This window comes from Podarcis pityusensis (genome assembly GCF_964106645.2).
Source record: "Podarcis pityusensis genome assembly, chromosome: 5".
Classification (NCBI taxonomy): Eukaryota; Metazoa; Chordata; class Lepidosauria; order Squamata; family Lacertidae; genus Podarcis; species Podarcis pityusensis.
The window spans coordinates 77006224-77020122 of record NC_138032.1 but is presented as its reverse complement, the minus strand read 5'-3'; the positions used below and the strand labels follow the sequence as shown (position 1 = coordinate 77020122).

The window sequence follows — 13899 nt, the reverse complement described above, 5'->3', positions numbered from 1 at the left end:
ATATTCTGGTGTTGGGGAAATCTGCATTATTGTGTTGCTGCAGCAGTTTGCTGACCATTGGCTTTTTGATCTTGCTCTACATCCCAGTGGTCTGTTTCAGATGTAGTAACAAATCATGGTTTGCTGTTACCTGCACAAGCCTCAGGCTTGCATGTTCTCCCTCCCCTTCACACACAAGGTCAATTTGAAAGTTCAATTCCTGATTGGAAAGTAATGACCACTTGTTGAAATTTGACAAATGGTGGTTTGTTCAAACCACTAATCCATGAAATCAGTGTTTCATTTTTCCCTTGCACTAATGGCCAGAACTGCAACTTCAATTTAGAGATAAACCAAGTAAAGCTCTGCTTAATTAATTGGTGGTGGTGTGAATGAAGGCCACAAAACTATTTGTTTGCTATTTTGGTTCTGGTGCGTTAATGTACAGTGGTACCTCAGGTTACATAAGCTTCAGGTTACAGACTCCTCTAACCCAGAACTATTACCTCGGGTTAAGAACTTTGCTTCAGGCTGAGAACAGAAATCGTTCTCTGGCGGCACGGCGGCAGCAGGAAGCCCCATTAGCTAAAGTGGTGCTTCAGGTTAAGAACAGTTTCAGGTTAAGTACGGACCTCCGGAATGAATTAAGTACTTAACCTGAGGTACCACTGTATTAGGAGGACATAGGTGTCTGTTTCTTTTGAATAATGCTTTTATTTTTTCAAACTGTAAGCTATTTCAGCCATTCTCAAGTATTTCAACAAGATCTAGCATTGATGCTTCAGGGCAAATGAATTTCAAAATAATTTATAAATTATGGAAATATATTATAATGTAAGAAATTGAATGATTAAAAGGCAGGTGGCATAGAAACGTAAAGACTTGAATTGGTTGCCATCCTAAAAGTCTACCATTTGTTGCACCAAAACATACTGGTGTATTTCCCCATAATAAATGCAAGCAGTGACTGGGGGCCAGGAAAAATCATTAGCGAGTTAACTGTGCAAGTCCGCAGAATTAGAAATGGATTAAAACACCTAATAAAATAAAGGTGAACAATATGAGGTAAAACCCATGAAATTTACCCAAGGTGGAAATGCCGGAAAAATGTGGACATAATTCAAATACTGGGAAATGTGGAGAAAGGAGATGTGTGGTAAGCTATGTCAGGCATGGTTAACAAGCCCCCATGGCTCAGAAGTGGCCTGCAATGAGGTTTTGGGTTGCTCATTGTGTGTTGTTGTTTTTACTTTACTTATAACATTGACAGACTCCCTATTTCCCCCCATTTCCCCCCACAGTTAATTACCTTCCTTGGGGCTCCCCAAGATCCCTTGGGTAATCGACACTCATTTAATTCAATCTGGACTTCCAAAGAAACCTTCAAATTGTCTAATTGATTCTTTCCTATTACTGCTTGCAGGTAGCTATTAATAGTTCCACTCATTAGCAGATTATACACTTCATTTCTATTAACTGCTGGCTGCATTGTTGCTCCTGCTGTGATGCTTTCAGCAGCCAGAGACTAACTATCATTCCCAAGTCCTGCTGAAGGTATCAAAGTGAGAGAAACAAGGCAACCAGAAGTTAATACGAGTGGCTAAGAGCAATGATAGGGTTGCCATATCCGGAACTTCCCGGATATATCTGGAATACTGTAGTTGGAAGCAGAGTCTTGGTGGAAATCGGGGCAGGGGGGAGCCTGGGAAAATCTGGATGTATGGCAAGGCATGTCAGCAGTGTCATTTTTGGTGATTTTCCTTTTTAAAAAAGCTAAGCAACTGTGCCCAAAAATAGCTCAAGGAATTTGGGGTGGGAGTAGAGGATGTTGAAGGACTAACTCTGAAAATAATTAGTTTAAATTCAGTTGAAAAGTAAAAGCAAATAGAAATAGAATGAATTTGGAGGAGGATTAAGGAAGTTGCTTGGCTTTGAACTGGGGAAAAGAGTTGTTTGATAGTGGAATGGACTCCTTCCAGAGGTTGTGGACTCTCCTTCCGTGGAGGTTTTTAAGCAGAGCTTGGATGGCCATCTGTTAGGAATGCTTTAGCTGAGATTCTTGCATTGCATATGGTTGAACTGGATTACTTCCAAATCTACAATACTAAGATTCTTTGCCTACTTTACCATGTGGCCCTTGAAGAGTTGGCCATGGGTCTGTACCCCAGTGCAAAAAAGGTTAGCCTTTCCTGCTATAACTAGACATTTTCTCCAGTGAAGGCTACACTTATCTTCCCTTTGTGTTTTTCTTGCTTGAATAGCTGTTGGTGCCTCTTGGCCCCTTGGCCTATGCACAGGGCCAGTGTTATGTACTGAAGTTCTCACCCTGGGCCAGCAGGGGGATACTGTAGATAGTTATGCAAATGAAGGATCAAAAGTGACGTTCAGTGATTGGATAGTTTGTATGCAAATGAAGGATCGAAAGTGACGTTCAGTGATTGGATAGTTTTAGAAAGTTGCTACAGTTACGTTGTTCTGGAGCTCTATATAAGCAGGCTGACTGAGCTCCTGAGTTCAGTTCTGTTCTGGCCTTTGAATAAACAAGAGCTGTTTGAAGAATCGCTGCGTCGTCTGATATGTTCGCCCACAACTTAACAGCCAGAGTGTCCTTTCTCTTTGCTTCTGCATTCCCTGAGAAATTAGCAGTTTGCACCTGATTGTTCTCTCAGACACGGAGTGGGGAAGCTGCTCCTTCTCTGCCTGGTGGATAGGGCCAGCCTGCCTGATATTATCTTGGGTGGCAGAAGATATCACCTTCCAGTAGCCATATGTCCCCTGGCTGATGCCAGAAACCCAAGTAGACAATACTGCGCTAAATGACCCAATAGTCTGATATGGTATCTGACAGCTTCCTACATTCCTATGGAGTGTGTTTTTCAACTTGGAGAACACACATTTACATTACTACCTTGCATGTTTCTTCTTGCTTTCTCTAGTCAAATATTTATGCTAAATCTGGAAACTCAAGATGCTACTAAAAGTATGTTACTGTGATTATTAATAATGATAATAAAGTTTCAATGCAACCCAAGATACACAACATAGTACTTCTGGGAATTTGTTGTTGATACGAGATTCTGTAAAACCAATACTGTAAAACCAATACCAATGCTTTAGCTTGCTGTTTGGCTCTCATGTCCAGCACACTATGTGCAACCTTAAATTATGCTTCCCAGGGCAACAGTGTTTAATAGATTTATATTGTCATGTTAATTTCTGTGTCTGGAAAAGGGAAACACAGTTAAATGCGCATTTAAATGTTTATTTACCCGAAAAGCACAGTTCTTTTACATACCAGTGTGAAAAACATTCAGGAAAAACCTGCAGTGGTGAATATTGCTAAAAAGAGCTTTGGATGTGTGCTGTTGAGAAGTTGACCTCAAGTTGACGCTGGCTCTTGCATATAGCTCTATTATGCTGTGTTATAAAAAGCAGGACAACAACCAGATGGAGGCTTAGGAGTCACAATTTGCTTCAGGAAACAGACTGTTCAATGGCAGAGAATTTCCCCTCTTTCCTCTTAACCACACGACATGCTCAAAGGAAGGGAGTATGGATGGCAAAAGTGTCCTTGATGACCTGATTGAAGGCATCAGTGTTTATGTGTTCATGGGCCTGGAGAAGACAATCCAGTCAGAAAGCAATGGGATCTCTGTGTGTGGCAGCACAAAGTGTGTGAGAAAGAGGGATTGTCCACATTGGGTAGTGGATTTTGACTGGCTAGCTGCAAATCCCTCCAGGATGGTCACTTGATGACTTTGGGCTGATTGTTATCTCTTAACCTCACCTACCTCAAAGACAGAATCACAAGGCTTGGTTTCCCTTATGAATCCTCTTGCAGTGCCTTCCCAGATCAGAAAGGAGGAGAGCAGGGACAAGATGTCTATTGTTGCTGTACCCTTCTAGCCTCAGCAAAGATTGCTGAGATCTGGCAACAGAACTAATTGGCAAGGCCCCTTTAGGTGATGCAGGCTGAGGCATTGACCCACCACTCCTCTATCACTTCTCAAAATTACCCTCTAGGAGAACTAGTCACTGACCATGAGCCTGGGACTTTCTTTGTCAGTTGCATTACTCTCTGGGGCTGAGGATGTTTACAACTGGGAGGTATAACTAGTGGTCCAGTGAAATTGTAATGGTCAAAAGCGGCCCCATTTTCCATGCTAAGAAACCCTGCACATATATCAGTGTCCTTTCATATGTTTGCCAGCAGGCAACTTCCTCAGTCTATTCATTGCAGAATAAATAAGACCACCCCATTCAAATTAAGGAGACGGGGCAGCAAATTAAGAACAGCTCTTTATTTATTTATTATGCCCCACAGTGGGACATTAAAAGCACATGCTTCCTACAGTGGCCTTATGGTCTGGTTAAGTGAGGGCTTCCTGATGCTATGTAGCTATGTGTCCAGCATAATAATGACAGCCCGGGCCTTCTTCTCTAGTTAGTCAAGTTTCACAGCCCTGCTGTGTCCATAACACAGCTTGTCATGACAGCTGTTATATTAATATAGTAATAATGTCACCAAGGTGGACATTGGTTCAGGCCGATTTCACAAAGCCAGAACAGAACTGGGCAATTTGGGAGTTCACACAGGGGAACAGTATCTTGAAGACAGTCTTTCTATTTAAAAAATGGCTGCATGCTTATAACAAGTTCACTCTGTGCTGGGGGTTGAGTAGATAGGACAAAATGTGATGACTCTATCCAGAAAAGCACAGCTAAACCCCACTATATTCATAAAAGGGCAATTATGGACATCCATACCCTGAGTCTGGAGGCTGCCAGCTTCATATTTTAAGCCAAGCTGGACAGGTGTTTAGCTTTTTCCTTCCAAAAGCTCTCCATTTGGACAGATTCATATTTGTTCCTATGGTGAGATTATGTTTGAAACCTAGATTAGAACCCTCTTCCCTGATACCTCACTTTCAGTGGGGAGAGATTCGTATTTTTGTGTGGGAGAACATTCAGTATGTGTTACAGTCCAGACAGGGGTTTTACCACCTGGCTGAGGACATATTGGGACACAGATTTGCGAGGAAGCCCAAGCTCAAACTTCTCAAAGGAGGAGTTCATTATTAGACATACAGGTGAAACTCGGAAAATTAGAATATCGTGGAAAAGTTCATTTCTTTCAGTAATTCAACTTAAAAGGGGAAACTAATATATGAGATAGACTCATGACATGCAAAGCGAGATATGTCAAACCTTTATTTGTTACAATTGTGATGATCATGGCGTACAGCTGATGAAAACGCCAAATTAACAATCTCAGAAAATTAGAATATTAAATGAAATCAGCAAAACAAGGATTGCAAATAGACCAATATTGGACCTCTGAGAAGTAGAAGCATGCATATGTACTCAGTGCTTGGTTTGGGCCCCTTTTGCGTCAATTACTGCCTCAGTGCGGCGTGGCATGGATGCTATCAGCCTGTGGCACTGCTGAGGTGTTATGGAAGACCAGGATGCTTCAATAGCAGCCTTCAGCTCTTCTGCATTGCTCGGTCTCATGTTTCTCATCTGTCTCTTGGCAATGCCGCATGGATTCTCTAGTTTTCCTGAAAGACAGCATGTATGCTTTCTTGAAAGAGGCTCCAGAACTGCTTTTCCTTCCTTTTTCATTTTGAAGAGAAGTGTAACTTCTGCTTAGAGAGCAATCGGCAAAAAGCCCCCATTTTAAGCTCTTTTCTGAATTCCTAGCACTTCTGACAGGCCATCAAGTGAGATGCAATGCCACTTCCTTGGGTGGCCTTGAAGACCCACTTTTGGTACTATGAACTTAAAATCCCTTTGAGGGTTTTGACACATGGCCTACTGTCCTTAAATAGATACAGCCCATCTTGGGTGCTTTCTATCACTTTCATCAGCTGCAGATCCACTTAAGAATTCCCTGTTCCCACTGTTTCAGGGCAGATAGACAGTCTGTGCTGTCTATCTATTTATCTGCAAACTGAGCACAGAAGAGCAGGCAAGCACTTGGGCCATTCCAGTTGTTAAAGTACAGTGTTACCTTGGGTTAAGAACTGCTGCGGCATGATTTCTGTTCTCATCCTGAAGCAAAGTTCTTAACCCAAGGTACTATTTCTAGGTTAGCGGAGTCTGTAACCTCAAGCATCTGTAACCTGTAGTGTCTGTAACCTGAGGTACCACTGTACCATCATCTTGTCTGACTTGCACAAAGCTTTCACCTTAACTGACCTGCGGTGGTTACCCTGTTTCAATCTTTCTGAGCATTTGTTCTGATTTGTTTACGGGCCAGTTATGTAACAATAAACCTTCATCCAGATTTGTCTGGGAGGTCTTCCTGTTTATTACGTGTTCATCCCACACTTTTCAGTGCATTTCCCTGTCAATTTCCTAACAGCAAACAGTCCTTTCTTTTTGAAAAAGTAAATTTGTTCTGCTAGGGAAACAGAACACTTGCCCATTTCCAATGTGCAAACCTAAAGTTTTGGTATGTTGTTGAATCCCTTCTGAAAAATACTGACATTATAGAGGCATCCCCATTTTGCTTGCTTTTGTAATGTGGTGCCATTGGTGATTTGTGCAAAGAAGTCATTTTCCATCTTTTTCTATTTCCTTTTACATATGGGAAACTGAGATTGAGAGACTGAGAATTACCCATGGCTGCCACTAGGGCACAGCAACCTGAAAATCCAATCCCATATGCTTAAAAAATTGATCTTTAGTGAGCAAATTCTCCTTTCTACATTCTGAGCACAAAGAAACATTGAGGAGAAAATAGTCTTCGCCAAACTCTTATAGCTTGGTCTAGTTCTTTGAACTATAATTAACCCAGAGCTGTTGCTGAAATTGAATGTGCCTTGTTTCCCTCCTTCAGCCAGTGTGTACCGGTAATAATATTGTTAGGAGTGAGGAAGTGTGTACAACTTTATGGTGTCAGGAATTAGACACAAGGAAGCTTTACTACAAAGTTACAAAGGAGGATTCAATACGAATCTGCTTTGGGAGGGGGCACTCCCGCCTTGAATTAACAAAATTTGTTTAACATTTATATATTGTTTGATTGTAGTAAACATCTAGAGGGTTGATTGTAGTTCTGTCTTTGTATAAAATAATGTTTCTTTTCTGGATTAGAATAATTTTGGACAGTTTACCTTTGTGTGTAAACTCTTCCTTTACTCTCTGTAACAAAGATTCCTAACGGTAACTAACTTCCTTACTGATAATTAAATGGTAGGAGAGTGGAATAGGGATTGCTGAACTGCCCTTATATACCAGACAGAAACTGATAAACAGCCACTGACAGGTTGGATCCTATCTGAATTCATCATATCAAATGGCAACAGTAAAAATGTTGAAACAGCGAGAGGAAAAGGCTAAATATTTTAGTAGTGTTTGATCTGCAGAAGGATTTTTAAATTTATATATATTTATTGCAAACCTCATATATGTTTTCTGGCAAAACTGGAATTCATAGTAGAAATGATTTTTGTCCAGAGGCAGTTTGAGAGCTTGCTGTGTTTCGTTTGAGGATCTTATTACAAGAGTCATGGAGACAAGTATTTATTTAGAAGACTATTAACAAAAAGGTGAGAAGGAGACTTAAGGAAAACTGAATGGTGAGACGCAGAGGAGAGCTGCAGCCAAGTAGGGGGGTATTCCCCCCCCTCAAAAAAAGAATCGTAGTCAAATATCATTTTAAAAAAACCCCAGCAACAACCCTTCAATATGAATGTTTGCACTTTGCACATTAATGCTGAGCAAAACCATGGCTAAGCGTAAATGTGCTGGCTCCTGTGTAGAAGATGGCACCCTTTTTGCTTCTCCCTGATCCTTTTAGCTCAGCATGGCATGGCGGCTAAGACAACAGCTATAATCTATTCCTCCTTAATTCCAATATATAGCCAAGGTTTGCTTTTGGTTACAGATCATGTTTAAGGAGACAGCTCAGCTACGGTCCCAGGTCCAGACAACATGCCAAGCTAAATCTTAGCTTAGCTGCTACACTGAACTGAGATAAAAAGGACCTGCACAGTTCTGGGAAGCCATAGTACGGCTTACTGCGACATGTGAACCAGATCGCTGTTTCCATTTTCAGGAAAACTTGCTGAGTAAATTAATCAACATCATCACTTCAAAAGAAGATAAAAATGGTTAAAACAAATTAAAGCAGCAGAGCAATAAAAAACAGACTAAATACCAGCAGAGGTTAAAACCACATTTTAAAGGATTAATAGGCCTGGGTAGATAAAATGTTTTTTGTTAGGCACTGAAATGAAATTAGAGTAGGGATTAGGCAAGACTCCTTGTGTTTCCCAGATGGGGTGTGATAACTGAAAAAAAGCCCTTTCTCTGGTCATCAGGCACTTCATCATATCTCTGAAAGTGTCAGAGCCCTGAGGTGGGCTTCAGAGGATGATTTTAACACTTAGGCAGGTTAGTGTGGGATAAGGTGGTCTTCAGTCCTAAACCATGAATGTCTTTAAAGCTTAAAACTATCACTTTGAATTGTGCTCAGAAATAGACCAACAGGAAGTGCAGTGGTAAGATTCCTTCCACGTGGCTGGTCTAGGTTAGCCACCTAGCAGCAGCTGTAGTTTGGAGTACTTAGGTTTCCGATAAATCTTCAAAGATAGCTCTGTGAACAATGCATTGCTGTAGTCTAACCTGGATGTTAGTGGAGTCCTGTAGCAGAGTTCTTCCTGGCATGTACCATTTCGGGCTGCAAGGAAGAGGGAGTTGTATTTTTTTAAAATGTCTCCCCTATGTAATTTAAACGTCCCCCTGGTGTGCTAGCTAGTTCTCTGCATGGAGCAGGGATTAATTTCAAGGAAGAACATTGGGAATGCAGCCCTCTGCCTACTATCTAATTTGGTCTGGGTCAGAATGAAATGTCTACAACATGTTTTTGCTAAATGTGTAGACCAGCTCTTCTCAGGTTGTTGTGGTTCCATGCTAGACACCAACTTTAATGCTTGTGTGGCATGGTTATAAATCACATATGCACTGCTTTGAGTGCTCAAGAAAGAATCCCCAAAGCTGCTTTCTGGATTCCTTCCTGGTGTTCTGAAAATTGTTACCGGAGAAGCCCATTTAAATGAAATCTCTGCACTGAAGATGGGGATAAAGGTTTTCAGCAGGAGCGGATGCCAAGGGAGAGGCAAATTCTGGCGTTTTTGCTGCAGCTTCTCTTCTTGCTGCTCCTGCTGGGCAAAGAGAACAATTGCTTCTACATCTGGAGCTTCCAGATAGGTCTGGCCAGCTGGCGTGGAAATGCCTCTTCATGGGCTGAATGACCCTGTCCCCAAGAGACTGAATGTGCAGGCTGCATCTGCTGACCTGGCGAACAAGGGGCATACTGTGACTCTCTTCCCAAGCTTGCAACACGCTTGGCGTAGGGAACTGGGAAGACTCTGACAGCCCCGCTGTGCCAAGAGGATTAGCGCAAAGCCCCTTCCTTTAAAGTCAGATAAACTGAGTGCCTTTGCAAAGTGGGGAAACAGAGATATTATTAGGCCATGTCTCAAACCTCCACTGTCCAAATAATATATAAGCATTTGGGAGAGGGCTGTAGCTCAGCGGTAAAGCATCTTCTATGCATACAGAAGGCTGCAAGTCCAATCCCCAACATCTCCAGACAGGAACGAGAATGGCCCCTGTCTGAAATCCTGGAGAGTTGAGGCCAGTCAGTATTGATGATGCTGAACTAGTTGTACCAGTGCTCTGACTCAGTCTAAGGCAGTTTCCTAGCTGCCTAGATTCATTCCTCCTTCTTTATTTAGTTAAATGTATTTTTGTGTGTGCACCATCACATCTGCCAATCAAAATGGAGGATGGATGAAATTTCTCTTGTTGTTGCAGGAAATAAATTGCAGGAATGGGAATGTATTGCCAAATATCCTCCCAACATTCAGCGTCACAATTTAGGTCCCTACTCTGGTGCCCTAATAGCTTTTACGGCCTACTCGTGGCTCTGCTAAGTACGCCTTGTGAGTAACCACCGCCATTGGGTCTGTTAACGCAGAAGGGGGGGAACTATTGATGGGCAGAGCTAGTTAAGCCCATCACACCTCCCCATTGGGCCCACCAGGCCATTTTGACCTGGCTACACCCACCTGCCAATCACCTGACATCAGACATGACATCAGGCATAGGCAGGCAACAATAAGTTTGGGCTTGACAGAAAGGAGAGTTGAGAGGGACAGGGAGGAACTGAGTCAGATCAATTTCAGTTTGGTCGCGACTCCAGAGAGGAATCTGTGCATGGATATAAATGGGCACAGGGCAATGGGTCCACCAAATATGGTGTCCAAACTTACTTTGGGGTTTTTTTTGTGGGGTGGGGGCACTGTTAGTCAAAATATGATCATGACTGATTTATTGGCCAAATGAATAAACCTTTGGTTTAATTTGCTTTTGACATCCTTTGTTTGTTACACAAACTTTCTCTTGAAGATTGAGAGAAACTGTTGTGCAATTTCAAAACATTTCAATGCATGTTCAGCCCCCATATTTGTTTTATGGAGAGGAGGAGAGATGCAAAACATGCTCTGATTTAAAGCAAGGCCTCTCAAGCATTGTGCTTTAATTATTGGCTTCTTTATCTTTATAGCCCATCCCCTTTATGTGTTAGTAAGAAAAGCATAACTTAGAAAAACAAAAGTTTTTATCTAATGCAAACAATCCCTCTATCTTTCTCTGGCTGAAACTTAGAACCCAAATGGCCTGCTGCCCAAGTGGAGTGCAGGTTTGACTTTCGGCAATTGCAAAATGTTTTACAAAGGAGAAGTCATATCACTTGTCTTCATTTCCTTGCTGACTGAACCTGGCGCACCTAATGGGGAATGCAACTCAAACTAGAACGTTGATTATTCCGTCATAAAATGTATCCATATGCACGCACCTCTTTAGATTCCTTGTCTCTAGCCTTAGGCTTGGTTTGGCTATTGCTTTTCCCCCCTGGTTGTTACAACATTAATGCCTACTTGGTTAATGATATTTGATATTGTCACAATATAACCTCAGAAATCATTAGGAAATGAAATGAATCTTGGGTTCCTAGGTTTTAGTAATGGCTTCTTTAATTTTGGCTAACAAGTTGGTTGACAAACAGAGGTTTTTAGGTATTCATGACTGGTCCTTAGTTCCATTACAGCGATACTTCATTTTATTCATTGCTGCCTGCATTAGTATTCAAAGGAGGAAAGCAACTTGGGTGGAAACTGCCTAAATATTTATGCACTACTGCTAGGGTCAGCGTTACAAGGCCAGCAAATGATTTTATTTTTTAAAAATTACATCATGAAACAAACCAGCTTATCAATTGTGCTTTGAAAAAATTCTAGTGCTGTGCAGAAAGAGACAGTGGTGGAGAGAGGAAGTTACTTTTTATGTATTTAGGGCAGTTTTTTTGTTTTTTTTAAATCCACATCTCCACATAATCATGGCTGCAATTGTTGTTTGTTCTAAGTAGAATGTTGAATATGAATACACATTGTGATGGACAAAGATGTTTCCAAGTTAGATATCTAATGGCGACAACAGTACTTCTACAATAAAGCTTTTGTCATTCAAGATATCAAAGCACTCTCCAAACTTTGATCACATCCCATTGCTAAGAAGTAAGTCTATATTTGGAGCTTCTGTGATGTGTATAGCATATCTTTCTGCTGAAAAATGCAGTCTAGGATGAAAGTGTAAATAGACTTTACAAGCTGCAGTGGATTAAACTATTTAAAGACAATCATTAAAAGGCATAATATGTTGAAAAATGGATGCTAAGAGTGACATCCAACTAAGACTAAGTGGAATAAAGAATTTAAGTTGCCTTTGAGTATGATTAATATTGGAAATCCACAGGAGCAAATAAAATATTTGAAGCCCACCCCCCCCAAGTTGATGGGCATTGCCATTTAAATGGTGTGTGTGTCCTCTGTTCTGAGGTAAATAACAGCCAAGATGGTGATAGATTTCACCATTTCTCATTTTCAGACATTTTCCGTCATCAAAATGTCTCGAATGATTAGCGCTTCATATTATAGCTTTCTAGGTGATGTGGAAGAATATTTTACTGGTACACTTTGGGACAAACAACACATTACGTTGTTTTGCGTTGGCTTATACTGGCCAATGTTACTTTGAAGAAAAATCAGCTGTGGGGGCCCAATATGGAATGTGTTCCCAAACCAGATTAGAGAGCCAGCATGGTGTAGTGGTTAAGAAAGGTGGACCGGGTTCGCTTCCCCTCTCCTCCACATGCAGCTGCTGGGTGACCTTGGGCTAGTCGCACTTCTCTGAAGTCTCTCAGCGTCACTCACCTCACAGAATGTTTGTTGTGGGGGAGGAAGAGAAAGGAGATTGTTAGCCACTTTGAGACTCCTTAGGGTAGTGACAAAGCGGGATATCAAATCCAAATTCTTCTAGGGCTCAGTGTGTCACTTTTTTTCTGAAAAAAACCCTATTTGGCTGTAGGCCCCTGGAGGTGCAAATGTAACACAAAAGTGGTCAGTTCAAGTACTTTTTAAGTGTGAATGATGTAAGATATAATTTAACCTAAGGCTACCAGACGTCCCCGTTTCCCGGGGACAGTCCCTGGATTTACAAATCAGTCCCCATACAAAATTCATTGAAGTTGAAAAGTGTCCCCGGATTCATTGAAAATAATCTGGTTACCTTAATTTAACCCCACATCACCTCCAGTTTGAGGGAGAGACATATACACATTCTGTTTTCAGAGGTTCTGGGTGTTTTTCTCTAAGTGATTGCAATTTCTTGATTACTAAATTTCAGCTTTGTAGGAGGCACATAAAGTACCTAGGCATTTTGATATCCCGAATGAATGAGTCAGTGAGTCCTAAGTGTCTTTGTGTACATGCAGCAGCACCTAAGCACACATTCCAGCATCAAGTTATTAAATAATAGTAATAAAATATGATTCAATTCTTATGGCTCATTGATAGCAATCCCATCTAATGTATTCTGTATGATTAATGTGGAGACTCCCAAGATCTCCACACACCTTCAGGGAACTTCGGTTGTGTAGCTTTCACAGAGAAGCTGAACTTGTATATTACAAAGAGCCTTTCTTCTGCTTTTGATTTAAACTGCATAGGGCTATCCCTGGATGACAAATAAATAGTGTGCAGCTACCAGTTGCCTAGCTGAGATGCTCCTTCAGTAACCCTGCGAAAAATTAGAGAAGGTTCCCAATGACTTCAGAATTTTCGATTAAGACATGCGCCACCAGGGGCAGTTAATATTAAATGCTCATGATTTTTTTATTAAAGTGTGAACTTTAGTGCAATTCCTTCAACTTTGGGACTTTTCGCTATCACATAATAATAAATTCATCTGTTATTCCCACGCTAAACAGCGGATCAAATCCAAGACTTTATTGGAATCATGATTTATTCACATCAGTAGGTTTATTTGTCAGGGGACATAAATTTCTCAGACCCATTTTCCTCTCCCCTCCAAATGTCTTTGTTTAAGCAAGTCACCTACTCTGTCCCACTGAATACCAGTTGCCAAGGAGCATGAGCAGAATGATGCCGCCACACTCCCATCCTGGTTGTTGGCTTCTCACAAGTGTCTGGTCGGCCAATGTGGGGGCAAAATGCTGGACCAAGTGCTATTTTTCTAGAAAAAGAGGTGCCATAACTCACCATGAACGCCTCCCTCCTTGTCTTAGAATGGCAATGGCGCCCACCTGAGATTTGCCAGAACTGAGTTCTGGTGAGTTCCAGCTGAAAAAAAGCTCTGCTCTTACCCATCCTTCAGCCATTTGCACATGCCGTTCTGTGGTGTGTATGAAATTTTTCAGATAAAAGACTAAATTGAGGTAATTTTAACACTACTCCCATTTTAATAGCTTCCTCAAGGCTCAGGAGACGTCAAAATGTGATGTTCAAAGACTTGCGATGCTTCAGGGTTCTGGGCACCCGGGATAGCAGT

General features: G+C 41.4%; 1 protein-coding gene and 1 long non-coding RNA gene across 7 annotated transcripts in view; one reads left to right on the top strand and one right to left on the bottom strand.

The window, feature by feature from the left end:
• Window positions 1-13899, top strand: part of GRID1 (glutamate ionotropic receptor delta type subunit 1) — a 707273-nt gene that overhangs the window by 233976 nt on the left and 459398 nt on the right. The gene's annotated exons all lie outside the window — the stretch shown is intronic.
• The window catches only part of LOC308476934, a 347257-nt gene that overhangs the window by 87601 nt on the left and 245757 nt on the right, over window positions 1-13899 (bottom strand). The window lies entirely within an intron of this gene.